Source organism: Artemia franciscana, chromosome 5 (genome assembly GCF_032884065.1).
Source record: "Artemia franciscana chromosome 5, ASM3288406v1, whole genome shotgun sequence".
In the NCBI taxonomy this organism is placed as follows: domain Eukaryota; kingdom Metazoa; phylum Arthropoda; class Branchiopoda; order Anostraca; family Artemiidae; genus Artemia; species Artemia franciscana.
Window position 1 is genome coordinate 15664821 of NC_088867.1, and position 9960 is coordinate 15674780.

Genomic DNA, 9960 nt, shown 5'->3' on the forward strand with positions numbered 1-9960 from the left:
TGACGCACCCGGGTTATCAAGTAGGAGCCGCCATTCATCTTTCAGGTTGCATAGATTCCCCTAGTAGGTCCAACGCAGTGTATTTTTGGTCTTCCTCGGCTTCGAATTCCTGGTAGTGGCTGGTATGTAAACCGGTATTTGGGAGTATGTGGCTACCCATTCGGAGGTGTCCAAAATATCTCCACCGCCACTGGTGATTTCACTTTTCTAAATATTTCTTTCAACCAGCTCCAAAAAAATTCATCCAAAAACGCACCCGGGTTATCAAGTAGGAGCCGCCATTCATATTTCAGGTTTGCTGCTGCAATGATGCCCTCCCATTCTGTCGAACGGGGCTGTACAGGTTGCATAGATTCCCCTAGTAGGTCCGACGCAGTGTATTTTTGGTCTTCCTCGGCTTCGAATTTCTGATAGTGGCTGGTATTTGGTAGGTAAACCGGTATTTGGGAGTATGTGGCTGCCCATACGGAGGTGTCCAAAATATCTCCACCGCCACTGACGATTTTATGAGTTTAGAAAAAAAACCGAAAATAGACTTAGTTCAGTTTAAAACTGAGCCGTAGGTTCTAACAAGTCTGGCTTCATAGAATGGAGATAATTCCACGCGTGCCATAATAGTACCCAATTTTCAATATTTTAGTAGTATTTCCCTTGAGAAGAAATAGCTTTCTATGCATTCATCCTAATTTACGGCTCTGCTAATAATTTAAACTATAAACTAACGAATCTTGTTTGTAAAACTTTATACCAAGACAACGCCTTTTAACTTTATATCAAGACCAATAACATACCTATAAAACTGCTTTTGATTTTCTGGAGATTTGATCTTTGGAGATCACGGTAATTTAAATAGTCAAAATAGTCAAAAGACGTAAAAAATTTATTCATTTGTGTTCATTCTTAGTACTAGAAGCTATGTTCGTTTATCTTAATGCTATTCTCGGGCGCATATTGTAATTAGATAAAGCTACAAGAAAATCTTTTAGATCAAATAAAACAAAGCAAAATGTTTTACGAAACTACATTTACATTTTTTACAACATTTTTTTATGAAGGGACGCGGGTGGCAAATACAAATTTTATTTTTGTATTTCAGCCCTTCCCCTTAAGAGTCAAGTGTATGCTCCTATTTCGACATCAGTCGTTTCGCGCTCCTTGCGATATTAATCATGACAAAAAAAAATCGCAAAGAAAGGAAGAATGAGGACAATAAACAGCCGGTGAAAAAATTGAAAATTATGCAAATGTTTCAAATAAATCAATAAAAAGACCAAACCTTAAAACAAAACACAAAAATAAAATACGATGATCCTTTCTCAGTGACAGTGAAAGAGTTACCCTTTCATCGTTACTGAGAAAGGGTCATCATATTTTAGTTTTGTGTTTTGTTTTAAGAGTTATTTTTTTATATTTTTGTCAGTTTATTCTGTACTGAGGACGGCCAAGCGGGGGTCTTGACCGTGGTCTCAGATATTATTTAAGATATTAATCATGGTCAAAGAGCTACCTCGGAACATCCCCACGCTAATGCGCTCAGCTAGATAAGATAGACCAACAGATGTAGTAGTTATTGTGCTTCTGGTTTAAAAGCTTATTCTTATAACATCCCTTAACAGACGCTTGTATCGCTTCTAAAAATTTATACTCTCTTGCCTTGCCCTTCCATAACTGTAGATTATTAACTGCGATCAGTAGCGTCTACTCGCAAATAAGCGGGTTTATCGTGCTTGGCAGAAGCAACTAATCAAATGCTGTGCATTTTCTTGGGGATCCGGGATAGAGTATAATTTAATCTTACTGAGTCGCATCTTGTATTCATATTTCGTCATATTATGCTTATTGCAAATTCTCAGTACAATTTTTTGTACTTCCGTATTATATGATACACACTCGGGAAGTGAAGGGCACTTGTGTATTATTCAGAACACACTCAATAAGTGAAGTTAGGTTCTTTCGTGAAACAAACTACGATGCAGTTACATTTTAATTAAATATTTGGTACTTGCTCATTATTCAATTCAGAACACACTCAAGAATTTTGCTGAGAAAATTCGGTTTCCGTGGCGGGCGGCAGTAAAGGCGGACGAAGACCCCCTTTTAACGCGATTCTTAACGACATTTATGCGGTCTGGGTACATAATTCTAAGTTGTAATTTTACAATTTTCCTAATAAAGTATTATATTTTCATAATATTTTGTTTTATTTCATTAGCTTTATAAAAAGTTTGGGCTATATATTTACATATTAGGAAGGGAGGGTGCATTATATCAAATGCTTAACCTAACCTAACCACCTGTATATATAAAATATTTCATTAAAATGTACCGGTATCGTAGTTTCTTTCACGAAAGAACCTAACTTCACTTATTGTGTTCTGAATCAAACAGTTCGTGGTAACGAACTGTAGTAAGGAGCGACCCGGCTCAATAGTAACCGAAACTCATAAGTTTCATCAAAATTAGTCTTACCCATCAAAAGTTACGAGCCTGAGAAAATTTGCCTCATTTTAGAAAATAGGGGGAAACACCCCCTAAAAATCATACGATCTTAACGAAAAACACACCATAAGATTCAGCGTATCAGAGAACCCTACTGTAGAAGTTTCAAGACCCTATCTACAAAAATGTGGAATTTCGCATTTTTTGCCAGAAGGCAAATCACGGATGCGTGCTTATTTGTTTTTTTCCCCAGGGGTGATCGTATCGACTCAGTTGTCCTAGAATGTCGCGAAAGGGCTCATTCTAACGAAAATTTAAAGTTCTAGTGCCCTTTTTAAGCGACCAAAAAAATAGGAGGGCACCTAGGCCCCCTCCCACGCCCATTTTTTCCCAAAAGTCACCGGATCAAGATTCCGAGATAGCCATTTTATTCACTATAGTCGAAAAACCTAGTAACTATGTCTTGTGGGGATGACTTACTCCCCCGAAGTCCCCGTGGGAGGGGCTGCAAGTTATCAACTTTGACCTGTGTTTACATATAGTAATGGTTACAGGGAAGTGTACAGACGTTTTCAGGGGGATTTTTTCGGTTGGGGGGGGGAGAGTTGACGGGAAGGGTTACGTGGGAGGATCTTTCCATGGAGGAACTTCTCATGGGGGAAGAGACTTTCAATGGAGGGGGCGCAGGATTTTCTAGCATTATTTAAAAAACAATGAAAAAATAAATATGAAAAGTTTTTTCTACTGAAAGTGAGGAGCAGCATTAAAACTGAAAACGAACAGACAATACCTCGCTCTTTACGCTAAAGTATTTTTAGTAATTACAACTACTTATTCTACGGCCTTTGTGATTCAGGGGTCATTCTTAAGGAATTGGGACAAAATTTAAGCTTTAGTGTAAAGAGCGAGATATCGACGAGGGGTGAGCCCTCTCATATACGCAATAAAAACATACGAATACAGAAGTTCGCTACGTAAGTTACGTATATTTTTTACTTATGAAAACGTTCGTAAAAAACTAAAGTTAATGCCTTTTTAAGTAATCAAAAAATTGGAGGGCAACTACGCCTCCTCCCTCGCTCCTTTTTTCTCAAAATCTTTCGATTAAAACTATGAAAAAGCCATTTAGCCAGAAAAAATTAATATGCAAATTTCATTTTAATTATTTATGTGCGGAGAGCAAAGATCAAAACATGCATTAATTTAAAAACGTCCAGAAATTAAACAAAAAAAATAATTTTTTTTAAATGAAAGTAAGGAGCGACATTAAAACTTAAAACGAAAAGAAATTATTCCGTATATGAAAGGGACTTTTCCTCCTCAACGCCTCGCTCTTTACGCTAAAGTTTTTTACTGTTTTAAAAAGTAGAGTTAGGAGAAAGAGTCAAACTTTAGCGTAAAGGGCGGGGCGTTGAGGAGGAAAAGCCCCTTTCATATACGGAGTAATTTCTGTTCGTTTTAAGTCTTAATGTCGCTCCTTACTTTCATTTAAAAAAAAAATTGTTTAATAATACACAAGTACAAAGTGAAGTTTAGTGTATTCTAATGAAACAAAACCAAATATGATGAAAATAAAATACTTCGGTGACCAAATTATGAACTACAACAAAGAATTATAGTAGGGGGGCTGCATAGAATACATTGTATTAAACCCCTAACCTAACCAAAATATCAACTAAAATTTTAATTAAAATATAGCTAATTGTTTGGTACAAAGACTGTGAAAACCGGTTATCGTTTCATCCTCGCGATCCAAGTTATCGAGTGTGTGCCATGTAACACGGAAGTACTCAAATTTTTGACAAGACGTATATTCTTTGGATTCCTTACAATTTTGGGGAATCGTTGCTCTTTGGTGTTAATACGTATCGTAAACCATACTTTTTGCTCTTTTAACAAATTTAAGCTATCGAAACTGCCCCCTAAAAAAACAGAAATTCCTGCCCAGTAACATCGTATTACAATAGTATCTACTATCTAAATTACATCTGGCTGTCTTCCTTCTTCATGACTCCAACTGAGTTGACATTCAAACACTAAGATTGTGATTCCAAGTCTTTCTCTGTTGGAAGTATTTCATTCGTGATCTGAGTAAATAAAACTGACTACGTTTGAACTTCACCTGAATTCACATACGTAAGGTTATAAACTGGCAATTCTAAAATTGAAACTGAACATACGCGGATAATCCTTTAACAAAATGTGACCAATCGATAAAATTTTCCGAAAAACCTAAATCTTGATTATTTGAATTTATTCTAGACAAAAGTATGTTTGATTCTATGAAAAAAATTCATATCATTACTGAGCGGTTGTATATCTCGGAGCTCCATGCCTTACGGTTCTGCCATGCTTGGCGCAGTCCCAAAAACGCTAAGATTGTTCATGATTTCATAAAGTTGGCGGTCCCCCGTTCGTCGGGAGAGCCTGCATGAGTGGACTTTCGGCTTAAAATTTTTAAAATGTGTGCTTTTTTTCATCCTGGAAAGTGGAAGAGTTACCAGAGTGGAACTTTCAGGAATTGAAGACCTTGAAGAATATAACCCAGCCCATCCCCCCTCCGAAGTGCACTGCCCTTTACTGTCCTTGGGCATACATTAAATATATGGTTCGTACATTTACTCCCCCCCCCAATACTTCATTGGTCTTCAAAGGCCAGAAGTAAATCTACTGCAGAAGGAAAAGTATTTTCAGCCTCATGTGTTTGCTAATCCTTGTTTCATGATTTTTTGAAGTTTTTTTTTTGTAAAAATAGCTCTTACATCCAAGAGGGTAATTTTGCTGGTTTTTTTTCAAATAAATACACCAAAAAGATATTTTTGAATGAAAATACAAAAGGACATGTTTTTCAAAATCTACGGAGAAAAGGAGAAAAATCTGTGAGGGGGGGGGGGCAATTCTTCCTTCAAATTGAAACCAATATGCACAAATTGGCTCAATACACTACAAACTTGGTTCTCAATCTTTGAGCTGCATAGTCAGAAAAATTAAGCAGTTCTGCACGAAAGATCCTTTTTTATTGACTAATACACATTTACCAAATGTAGAAATAAAAGCTAAGAAAATGAATAGCCATATATTAATCAGTCAGTAATGAGATAATTAAGCTCTACTGACAAAAACAGATAATTAGGTCCTACTGATAAAACAGATAATTAGGTTAAAACCGCATATAATGGATTCGTAAGATTACTAATTTTCGTTGATTATAGAAGGTTGTGAAAAGAAATAAATTATTGCTTGGAACAAGTTCGTTCCCTGGAACTCATTTGGGGGGGGGGGTCATGTTTTAAAAGTCCAAATATAGGCATGCGCACGGACTTGCTTTATTCAGGCAATCAAAGATTTTCAGAGTATCAAGTTTCCCTCCGTAAATTTCCGCAACACATGTTTTACCAGGGAAGAACTGAGACCGAGAATCTTGGGTAAATGACGAGTTGACTGATCTAAACTAGTCCGGCCCCTCAAGACTAATTTGAGGTAATTTTTTGGGAGGGGGTCTAAAAATATACTGTAAAGTTCAAAATTAGGCAGGTTCTTATTTAGTGGTTGGCCTCTCCAGAAGGAAACACTACAAAATGCTGAAATTACCTTTGGTACTTATCTGTTGTAGCTACAACACTCAAGTGAAAGGATTGGTTTCTTTCGTTAGCTTCTTTCAGCTTAGCATGAGAGCTACAAAGACAAGTGACAGAATAGACGGGAAATATGTAACCTGGACTATATATTCGTGCATTAGGGGGGGGGGCAGATTTTTTGGACTGTGTGAAGTTAGAAAACAATTCTTGTTTTAGAATATGTAGAATAATTGTAGCCAACACATCTTACATGCAGACCCGCTACAGTTTACCACACCCCCCTAATATGCAAATATATAGCCAAAATTTGTTTCTAAAGTATTACATTTTCATTACATTTTGGTATATTTTACTAGGATTGAGCGTCGCAGAAACCGGTTCTACTTAGATGAAGAGGTTAAGTGTTGTCGCTATAACAAATAAGTACACTAGGCTACTTTTAAAATACTTATATATGTAATTCCTAAAACTAAATCACTTTACTTTACCCCTCCCCCTAATGTACAAATATATAGCCAAGGTTATATACATTCAAAGAATTTTGCATGGGCCGACGGCACTGTTGCCATTAAATTAATATGAAGAAGATAGTTGGCGTGTGGAAAATTCATTAAGTAGCATATATATATATAAAAAGTGGTGGGTGGATTTTGGTAAAGTAAGGTGATGCGCTTTTGGGAATGGTATATCAAAAATATTTTAGAATTTAGCAGTTTTCAGAACTTTACAGCATTTCTTTCTGAAGAAGATAATCACTTAACCCTGTCTTGGGTAAATTTGGAGATAAACTTTGGTAAACATCCTGCTCTGGGCGCAGGATAACATTATAATAATTAAACAATAAATTAAAATTAGGCTAACTAAAAACTTGATTATTAATTAATTAAGATGTTGAAAATAAGGTAAATTTTTTGTTGTTCGTATTATTGACAGCGTTTTCAATAAATATTGAAAATATGAAAGCCGACGGAAAAAGTTGTAGGATAGTTAGTTTAGGTTAAGCTATTTAATTATTTTTAATACCCAAAAACTATATATATTTTGGTCATTTTAAAGAGCTCAAAAAGGGCTTGAATTTGAATCTGCAATAGAAGCGGTTATTATATTCTTAAAGAGGTTTAAAAAAGGCATCGAGCGGAATGTTCACTTTATTCGAAAGTCAATAATATGAACAACGAAAAATTTACCGAAAATAATTTAGTTAATAAATAACAATTTTGACCTCAAAATTTTGTGGGAGACGAGGGGGGGGCGATAATCAAGATTTTGCCCGAGGTACAAGAGAGGCCAGAATCGCCACTGTACTACTCATTGTTTTTTCTTAAACTATTTCCATTAATAATTATCATTTCACTCACTAATTCAATTTCAGCCCTTAAATAAACTTGCGTAGCGGTAGGGGGCAAGGGGAGACGGTTGCCCCCGGGCTCAACCTCAGAGGGAGCGTCAAACTAGGGATTTTTCACCAATACATGGATCTACTTATAGACTACTGCGGTAATGAAGGTCGGAACAAAAATTGAGATTGTCCCTAGGTGCTCAAAACCCTTTGCTTAAATGGACCCTAAGTACCACCAAATTCCTGTTTCTATTCGACGCCTAGTGACAACAAGCTCGGTCAAAGACTTAAAGTTAAATCAATTTCTTGTCATTAGTTAATACTATTGGCAAGGAAAGCATAGACAAAATATTAACCACTTACAAATTTTGCTTAAACTTTATTATCCATTATCCTGAAATTTACACAAAACAATAAAATACACATAGCTCTTCTCTCTACGACGGCTAGCAGCCAATTGAATTGAATTGAAGAAGCGCGCGCTGAAATTTTTTAGTTATCTTTCGAGCGCTCTCTTTCTTCAGATTCGAATGGTTAACTGAATAAATGACATTTTTTCTACCGATGGGAGTCGGAGGGTTGGAGCTGTAGAATCTGAGTTGAAGCTTAAATCAGAAGCGGTTTCTAATGAACGGGTCTAGTAATTCAAAAAGTTGTATGTAAGACAAGGCAATATCCAAGAGGTGGGGGTTTTGAACATCCCTGAAATGTTTATCTGACTCGTAAAAACATAACAAAAATGGATATGAACAATTTTTTTATGTGTTTTTTGAGGTTATTTTTTGAGTAAATCCAGCCCGATAAAAAATATTTGTGTAAAATACTCCCCCCCCCAAAAAAAATCCTGGATACGACCCTGATATAAGATATTATAATTTTTGCAGGAAAGCAAAAAAAACTGAAGTATACTTATAGGGCTTTTGATTGTTATTGATGAAAATTGTTTGTTGAAAATAGGCTTTTTTCTATGCTCAGAATATAAAAAAAAACACAGTCTTGATGTCAAAAGCCACAGTTCTAGTTATTTCTTTATTTTAGAGACAGTAGTACCAACTTAAATAAATAGAGGAGGGGGGGGCAAAATGTAAGTCTTGAAATCTAGGGGGCAAATTTTTTCCGTGAAAATACCAAAAACAATATCTTTTAAAATTGGGAAGTAAGAGGGAGGATCCAAGAAAGCAGATAGGCCTGACCCTCCCCCTCCCTATTGGCAGCATTTTTAAAAAAGGAGATAGAACTTATTAAAAAAAATAATGCTTTTAAATTGTCTTGAAGCTTGAAAAAGAACTAGGAACGCAGATCAGACCAATTGATTCAGCGTATTTCGCTTATTTGAGTATGCATAAAGGTTGCATAACATGTTATGAATTATCACATTCAAAAGATCGTAGTTGGGACTAACAAGCTTGGAAGGGGCTATTAATGGAGTCCTTAAAAACAAAAACATCATAATTTAAATTGCTTTTCGAAATTCTATTTATGGTAATAATGTCAAAACAATAGTAGCCTATTGACGTGATGAAGAGCGACACTCCACTCACTGACACTCTTTTTCGCTTTTTTTTATTTTTTCTGCTTTATTATATTGGATGAATGGTCACAAAAATTTTGGGGAAGGCTCATCTGATCGCTAATTGCAATTTTCCATTTCGAAAAATTAAGCGATAAAAAAGGGTTTTATTTTCAACAAAGCCGTCAACAAAAAATAAAAGAAAAAACAATTTAATTTGAAAAAATTTGAATATTTCAGCCAATCGTTTGAGAGCCTCTATCTGCGAAAAGAAAAGAAACCCCCAAGCCCCCCAACAAAAAAATTATCATAAGTGAAAAAATAGTTGTTTTTAAAAATGCAAAAAAAACGACAACTTAACAAATGAAAAATAACTAAATAAGTTTAGGAGGGACACAGCAGAGTTTAGAAAATGGGTTACAGCAGCATAAAAATCCCATAGATTGAGGTAAAACGTAATCAAAAACCGGAAATTTTTGAATCAGCTGTAGCAGCACACGTATTTGGTTTTCCTCATCACAATGTTTTATTTCAACAAATAAAAATTGTAGATACGTCTATAGGACTTTTGCAAAGTATCAGACAAATTATAGAAAAAAAAATCGTCTATGGGGTATTAGTATTAATAGAGATGAAAGGGATTTCAAAATAAATTAAATTTATAATAACTTAATATTGGAGCAGGTAAAATCGTCAACCGGTAGTTATTTACTTAATTGTCCTGGAACAAGTGATAACCATGCACACAGAAGTCACAATAAGGTTAAAGCTGGCAAAAGTCAACGAACCGCAGCTAAACTAGCAAATGAAAAATCCATTTTAGTTTATAATTTATGAGGTCGTTTTTAAACCTGGGATATTTAGTTAGGGGTGATGGATCTGGGGTTTAGTGACCTTTTTTTGGTTGTTCCAGTATGTATAGTCTTCACTTTTATTATATCCCATTTATCCACTGACTGTTGAGAGGAGAATGACCTTTCATTTGAACTATAAATATTCGCTTTTGTTTTATTTTTATGTAGTAAAATCAGTGCTGGAATTTTATTTATAACGTGAATTGTATTTACTTATTCTTTTTCTTGTGTTTAGTTGTC

At 35.4% G+C, this 9960-nt stretch overlaps 1 protein-coding gene across 3 annotated transcripts in view; it reads right to left on the bottom strand.

Annotated features, from left to right (window-relative positions):
• LOC136027015 (protein slit-like) overlaps window positions 1-7873 on the bottom strand; it is a 303464-nt gene extending 295591 nt beyond the window's left edge. For all 3 annotated transcript variants that reach the window (XM_065703919.1, XM_065703918.1, XM_065703917.1), the window contains exon 1: window positions 7720-7873. The gene's annotated coding sequence lies outside the window, so the exon portion shown is untranslated. The remainder of the gene's footprint in view (window positions 1-7719) is intronic.
• Window positions 7874-9960: the final 2087 nt, after the last annotated feature.